The 7,253-nt window shown below is 46.4% G+C and overlaps 1 protein-coding gene across 5 annotated transcripts in view; it reads left to right on the forward strand.

The window, feature by feature from the left end:
* Window positions 1-1,606: 1,606 nt before the first annotated feature.
* The window catches only part of LOC125988695 (dnaJ homolog subfamily C member 5), a 69,856-nt gene continuing 64,209 nt past the window's right edge, over window positions 1,607-7,253 (forward strand). For 4 of the 5 annotated variants that reach the window (XM_049754323.1, XM_049754320.1, XM_049754321.1 and 1 more), the window contains exon 1: window positions 1,607-1,912. The gene's annotated coding sequence lies outside the window, so the exon portion shown is untranslated. The remainder of the gene's footprint in view (window positions 1,913-7,253) is intronic. The other variant, XM_049754317.1, reaches the window with a different exon arrangement.

The following is a 7,253-nucleotide window of genomic DNA, read 5'->3' on the forward strand; positions in this document are numbered from 1 at the left end:
CGTTGCTGCACAAACACATTTTTTTACGGCACAAACCAGCACAAACGAAGCACAACCGAAACAGACTATTTTCCTTAACTTTTGCGTAGGGTGGGTGTTAGGATTGATAGATTCGTTTGATCCTATGATCATGTTGGAATGTAACCTGTAATAATTAACCTAGCTTGTCCTAGTAGTAGAACAAAGTGCTAAGATCTTTTGAACTGATTGACCAGCTGCAGAGGAAGCAATCAAAGTTCTGTTTACACAACGTCGTAAAAGACCCCCTTGTCAGGTTCAACGTGCTAACTGAATATCTGAATAAAAGATCAGCAGACAAAAAACAAGTGAGGTAGAATATTGAGTTTTCTCGCGAGGAGTGAGATACAGATTGCTTTCTACAATCTGACTACACTAAAAAATCTGTTTACACTCCTCGCTCTTTTTATTTGGAATGCCCTACCCACAGTGTGAGACGATTAGCCCCTGAGGGTAAGGGGGAAAAAAGATTGCGGGCTTCGTCTCGTAAGAAAAGAAACAAAAAGTAATGCACAAAGTGTTGCGTGCAGATATGGCTATATCAGCAAAACAGTTTAAGCAATAAACCGAGAGATAAAAAGAGAAAGTGACGTTCTTTAAGGAAGATCAGAAGGTTCATGACGCATCGTTTGACGTGTTGTTTTCACGATCTGTTCTGGTGGACGCTGAGATGTCAGTAATATCTTGTTTGACACAACCATCATCTCGCCCCGACCCAGCCGTAATCCTTCTGTTCTGTTGCACAAGATAAGAATAAGCAAGGCAAAGCAGCAAGCATATTGAGCAGTAACATTATTAAGTACTCATTAGAGAACGCATGATAACATATATATACAATTTTTCTAACACCCCTGCTATGTTTTGACCAGCAGGCCAGGGGCTTCAACCCCATCCTGTCCACTCTCACCCCCACTCTCACCCCCACCCTGTTTCTCTCAATAAAAATGTTCTTGCAATAGGCCTGAGTCAGACCTCATTCGATCATCGCTGTACGCACAGCGACGAATGACTCTCCACTTGCAAGTGCTTAAAAAGGGCATACTGTCTCCCGTGTGGTTCTTGCAAAAATAAGTTAGAGTGAGCACCACTCTAATAGTGGGGGTCCAGCTTCACGCAGGTAAAGAACCTGGTTGACAAATAACCCCTCCGCCCCCCGCGGTCAAAGAAATTGTGGGCCGATATTCAGATGGAAAAAAAAAAAAATCTCCCTACTTTTCACGCGGATCAAAAAAAAAAACAAATCTCCCCATTGTAATGCCCTCGACGTGGTCAACGATGGTCGCTTTTTATTGAACTCAACAACTTATACATTCATACACGAGCTGCTGGTTGCCACAACTCACGCCCATCCGCTCCCCACTCGCGCCCTCGTTCCTGCCCAACCGCCCCTCCCCCCCCTCCCGCCCTCACACTTCCCATAATGCTCAATAACAAACATTAAACAATCTTTCACAACCCAAAAATGGCAACTATGATATTGAATGTTCAAACAACAGTCCAGGGACGTTTCTGTCAAATAGTTTATGACATAGTTCAGAACCTTTATAATTAAATTGCACTGCGGTTTCTTTTATTTTGAAATTCATTCCACCACTTCCTGCCTGACGGTGTATGTGTAGTGTGTAGTGTCTGATAGTGCATGAGTGCAACCAAAGTATTACACGGAAAGAAGAATCATTTTCTGATCGCACCAGCTGGGTGGAGCAATTGAAAGCTGTTCGCGCACTTCGCGGACATGGCACAGGTGTAAACAATAGCCGCTCGCTCCTCGGATTTGGCGAAGTCTTCCAGCCTCTGTTGGGATGAGGGGAGACATTTGAACACCCGCTTTGATTCGGACGCTGGGAGTATAGAGGGCTGAACACAGCCTTGTACGATTGGGCGTGATAAATTGGTGAGTAGTACTAACTCTGTGTTAGCATGTACGCAAACACTGCTGGCAGTCGCCGTTTTTGGATTAGAGCGCAAGCTAATACTAGCGGGCTAACCAGAACGCGGATAAAGTCGCTGGAGATAATCCAATCCAAAGAGCACATCAACCGGCTGTGTGAGAGGCGGCAGACATTTTGATACACTTTAAATGTCAATTAAATTCTTCTTAACTCGGCACATTTACGCGATTTTGTTTGATTATTGAAATAGAATTCTGGCTCTGTGCGATTGCCTGTGTACAATGCTAGCATTTAATGATAAACCGTGCAAGTGGATCACACATACAGTACCTGCTTCTATATTTAGTTGCACTCTTAATCTGAAACACTATTGACCAAGAAGTACAGACGCAAGCGATGTGACCAATAAATTGTTGTCAACGTTTATGTTTAAAAGTTCAATGATACCAATTTCTGTGCTGTGATTTAGGCCATACAATAGTTTAATGATTTTTTTTTTCACATGTCGTGGAAAATGTTTGCTTTTAAATTAATTTTCTTGTGTATTTAGAGTCTCCAAGAGTGTAGAAAAGTGTAATATATATCTCTCGGTGCTCCAGAGATACTTTTATGATCTGTTTGGTGTTTTTTTTTTTTTTTTTTTTTTTTTTTTTTTTTTAAACTCCATTCGGTTTTCTCCGTTTTCTATTACGTATTTTTTTTATCCATTACATCACATCCGTTGGGGCGCGACAAACCAAACAAGGTCATGGGTGTTGACAAACTGTATCGCAAATCCGCCAACCTTATTACTCGGAGAGACACAAATTCTCACAGCAGCCTTGTGAGAATAAGTACTCCCCTCCCATTTTTGAAACGGTGAGCCCTTGCCATCAATTGACTTTTTCTTTGTCTTCCTGGGGGTATTTTCAAGTAGTGTGGCAAATTTGAACAGGTTGCCCTCTTCCTAGGTAAAGTTACGAGTGGGGGTGGGGGGGTTACAAATTCTCGCAGCAGCCCCGTGAGAATAAGTACCCCCTTCCCATTTTTGAAACCGTGAGCCCTAGCCATCAACTGACTTTTTGTTTGCCTTCCTGGGGGTCTTCTCAGGTAGTGTGGCAAATTTGAACAGGTCCTAGGCAAAGTGACAGGGGAGCTACAAATTCTCACAGCAGACCCGTGAGAATAAGTGCTAACCAGTGCCCTCTCATGCCGCACTATTCACAATGCAATAACACGGTCAAAAGCTGTTATTTTTATCACTGGGGTAAACGCTGCGAAGACAGCGTTACCCACTCGCATGGTATACGTATGCTGTTTTGGACTTTGTCGTCTCTAATTTTTATTATGGCAGTATCGTTTTATTACTGTTCCGAGTTTTATTTTATTACATTTATTACTGTACTGTTTCATTCTATTACTATATTACTGTTTTATTACTGTTCCGATTTACATCAAAAGTCGGTTTACATAGGAACGGATCGACGTTGTAAACCGAGGACCCCCTGTATTTATTTATCAATGGCGGCGGAGGCACGTATGCAACGTATTACGTACAGTCCTCTGATTGGGTTTCTGCCCCGATCAACGTAAAACGTCATGTCCTCTGATTGGTTCATAGGGTCTACAGTATATTACTTCTCTGTGTGGCGGAAGCCATATTAAACAACTACAAATTTTGGAATTCCACACAAATGGTGCACCTTATTAAAAGGCGCACCTTTGGTTTTTGAGAAAATTAAAGGTTCTTAAGTGTGCCTTATGTTGCGGAAAATACGGCAATCTAATCCATATATCCCATCCATTTTCTATGCCACTTGTCTCCACGGGGGTTGCGGGCGTGCTGGAGGCTATCCCAGCAGTCATCAAGCAGTAGGTGGGGGACACCCTGAACCGGTTGCCAGCACACAAAGACGAACAACCATTCGCACTCGCACGCAGACCTTGGGGCAATTTGGGCTGCTCAATCGGCCTGCCAAGCATGTTTTTGGGATGTGGGAAGAAACTGGAGTGCCCGGAGAAAACCCACGCGGGCATGGGGAGAACATGCAAACTCCACACAGGAAAGGTCGGAGGTGGAATCGAACCTCCGTTCTTCTCAACCCTGTTATATAATATTTCTCCATGGTGTCCCACTGCACTTTTTATCGCCTACTCTGTACTGTGTGCGTATGTTCCGTGTGCCCTACACTATAGAGCGAATACGCCCTGCGCATACTCTTACAATAATACCACCATTCCCACCTCCTGCCGTGGCTGCCTAATTACCCTTTAATCTCGTACTGCCAAAAAAAGCATGTTCCCCGTGGTCACACTGTCAGGTCTAAATGCGATCAGACATTAAATCACATGCTGGGATGAAGAGGAGAAGACAACCAGAACAGGTTTACTCGCGAGGAGAACGATAGAGAAAGCAATCTCAGTTACAACCTCCATCAGTCCTGAGTCCTTACTCCACGTGTCCCTCTTTTTAATGTTATGGTTGCCCTCGTTACAGAGGCGTTGCTACACTAAGGGAGGGGAGATTGTGTCTGTAGCAACGTTGATTAGCTAAAGAATGTAGTGTGGTGTGAATTAGCACTTGATTGTTGGCTCGTGACCCCCGCAGAGGCTGTCCTCTTTCCTCAAGCAGCCGTCTTCCCTCACAGTTGGCTGACTCGTCCTCGACTGTGATCAAATACCTTGAAGCACGTTGATTGCCGCTCTGCTGTGGAACAAATGCAACTAAACCTTTGCTAACTTTATCTACTCGGTAAATTAACACACAATAATAAGTAACTTGTCCTAAACACTTCAACACACATTAAGCAAACGTGAGGTAACTGGTATGCAGTTCCTTAAACAAACATTGAGTAAATATGGGATAACTTTTATGCAAGTACTTCTAACTGTATATAACCCTTAACAAAGAAAAACAGGTCTGATCAACTACAATCTATGAACCAAACCTACAGCTAACTAAAAGGAATGAAGTTCCTGTGAATCAAACAAAGAACATGTCACCTATGCAAATAAGCCCTGCTCATTGTTAGTGAAGGCCTCTTACGGGAACAAAAACACACAGACAACATAAGGACAGGAAGGATACAAATGGCTGACAGGGATCAAAAGACATCCCTATCACTAAAAAGGAAGAACCTAGATCAAAGAAAAGATAAACTCATAAAGGCGAGGCCTCCAGGTCTGGCAGGCCAAGGCTTCACTTTAAATTATTCCAACACACACACACTGGCATCGCGCCGCGCCCCACTATTTGAAGATTCAAGATTCAAGAGTTTTTTATTCGCCATGTTTGAGCGTGCCAAACAAGGAATTTGACTTCGGTAAATCACAGCCTCTGTTCAACATTTAGGTGACTAACAACAACACTCAGGACATGTGAAGAACGAAAGATATTCTCAAACACCCCCTGATCTTAAACTCCCAAGAGGGCAAGGAAAAACTCAAAACTCCAGCTAGGGGAAATGAGAAACCTTGAGAAGAGACCACAGATGGGAGGGTCCCTCTTCTAGGATGACCAGGCTGCAATGGATGCAGAGAGGACACATAGTACAAACAGTGTAGACAAAAAAGGTGTGGCAAGCGGGATGTTATTGCACAGTAATGACTCTGAGACTCTAAGAGTGGTGTGAGTTCATCAGAGCGACAGCCTGGGGGAAGAAGCTGTCTCTGTGTCTGCTGGTTTTAGTGTACAGAGCTCTATAACGGCGTCCGGAGGGGAGTAGTTCAAACAGGCTGCAACCTGGGTGCGAAGGGTCTGTTGAGATGTTACTTGCACGTTTCCTGGTCCTGGACAGGTACAAGTCTTGGATAGATGGGAGGTTGATTCCAATTATCTTTTCTGCAGTCCTTATTGTCCGTTGCAGTCTGTGCTTGTCTTGTTTGGAGGCCGATCCAAACCAGACAGTGATGGAGGTGCAGAGGACAGACTGGATGATGGCAGTGTAGAAGGTCTTCAGCAGCTCCCGTGGCAGGTTGAACTTCTTGAGCTGTCTCAGGAAGTACAGCCTCTGCTGGGCCTTCTTCCGGACAGAGTCTATGTGGCCGGTCCATTTCAGGTCCCGAGAGATTGTGGTTCCCAGGAACTTGAAGGTGTCTGATGAGAGAATAGTATTACTGCGGATAGTGAGGGGTGAAAGTGGTGAAGGGCCTCGCCTGAAGTCCACTGTCATCTCCACGGTCTTGAGCGGGTTCAGGTCCAGGTGGTTTTGGCTGCACCAGTGGACCAGCCGCTCCACCTCCTGTCTGTACGCAGTCTCATCACCGTTCTGGATCAGTCCGATGAGAGTGGTGTCGTCTGCATACTTCAGGAGCTTCACGGAAGAGTCACTTGCGGAGAAATCGTCGGTGTAGAGGGAGAAGAGCAGTGTGGAGAGGACGCATCCCTGAGGGGCTCCAGTGTTGGTGGTCAGGGTGTCAGATGTGATGCTCCCCAGCCTCACACGCTGTCTCCTGTTGGTCAGGAAGCTGGTGATCCACTGACAGGTGGAGGCAGGCACCGCAAGCTGGATGAGCTTCTGTTGGAGGATGTCAGGAGCGATGGTGTTGAACGCCGAGCTGAAGTCCACAAACAGGATCCTGGCGTACTTTCCTGGGGTGTCCAGGTGTTGCAGGATGTAGTGCAGTCCCATGTTGACCGCATCATCCACCGACCTGTTTGCCCGATAGGCAAACTGGAGGGGGTCCAGCAGGGGGCCTGTGGTTCAGTACTAACCTCTCGAAAGATTTCATGACCACAGATGTCAGTGCAACAGGTCTATAGTCATTCATACCTGTGATGGCGGGCTTCTTGGCCACTGGAACGATGGTGGAGCTCTTGAAGCACGAGGGCACCTCACACAGCTCCAGGGAACGGTTGAAGATCCGTGCAAAGGTGGGCGCCAGCTGCTCAGCGCAGACTTTCAAGCAGGAAGGTGACACGCCGTCTGGGCCCGGTGCCTTCCTGATCTTTTGTCTCCGGAACATCTGGCGCACTTCCTCCTCGCGAATCTGGAGTGCGGGCGCGGCCTCTGCAAGAGAGAGAGTCGGTGACCACGGTGATGGAGGTGTGGACAGAGCAGTTGTGGGGGGAGGTGAGTATGTGGATTGTGTGGATTGTGCTGCAGGAGGTCCCGTTGTGTGGGAGGACCGATCAAACCTGCAGTAGAACCTGTTTAGCTGGTCAGCGAGCCTTGGGCTCTCCACAGGACGGGGGGTTCGTTTCTTGAAGCCCGTGATGCTCTGCAGGCCTTTCCACACTGTTGAGGGATCAGGATTGGCAGAGAGGTGTCTCTCCAGGCTCTCCCCGTAACACCTCCTGGCTTTCCTGACCTCTCGGTTCAGTGTGTTTCTGGTCTGCTTGAACAGGTCCCGGTCGCCGCTCCT

Source organism: Syngnathus scovelli, chromosome 2 (assembly GCF_024217435.2).
Source record: "Syngnathus scovelli strain Florida chromosome 2, RoL_Ssco_1.2, whole genome shotgun sequence".
Taxonomy (NCBI): domain Eukaryota; kingdom Metazoa; phylum Chordata; class Actinopteri; order Syngnathiformes; family Syngnathidae; genus Syngnathus; species Syngnathus scovelli.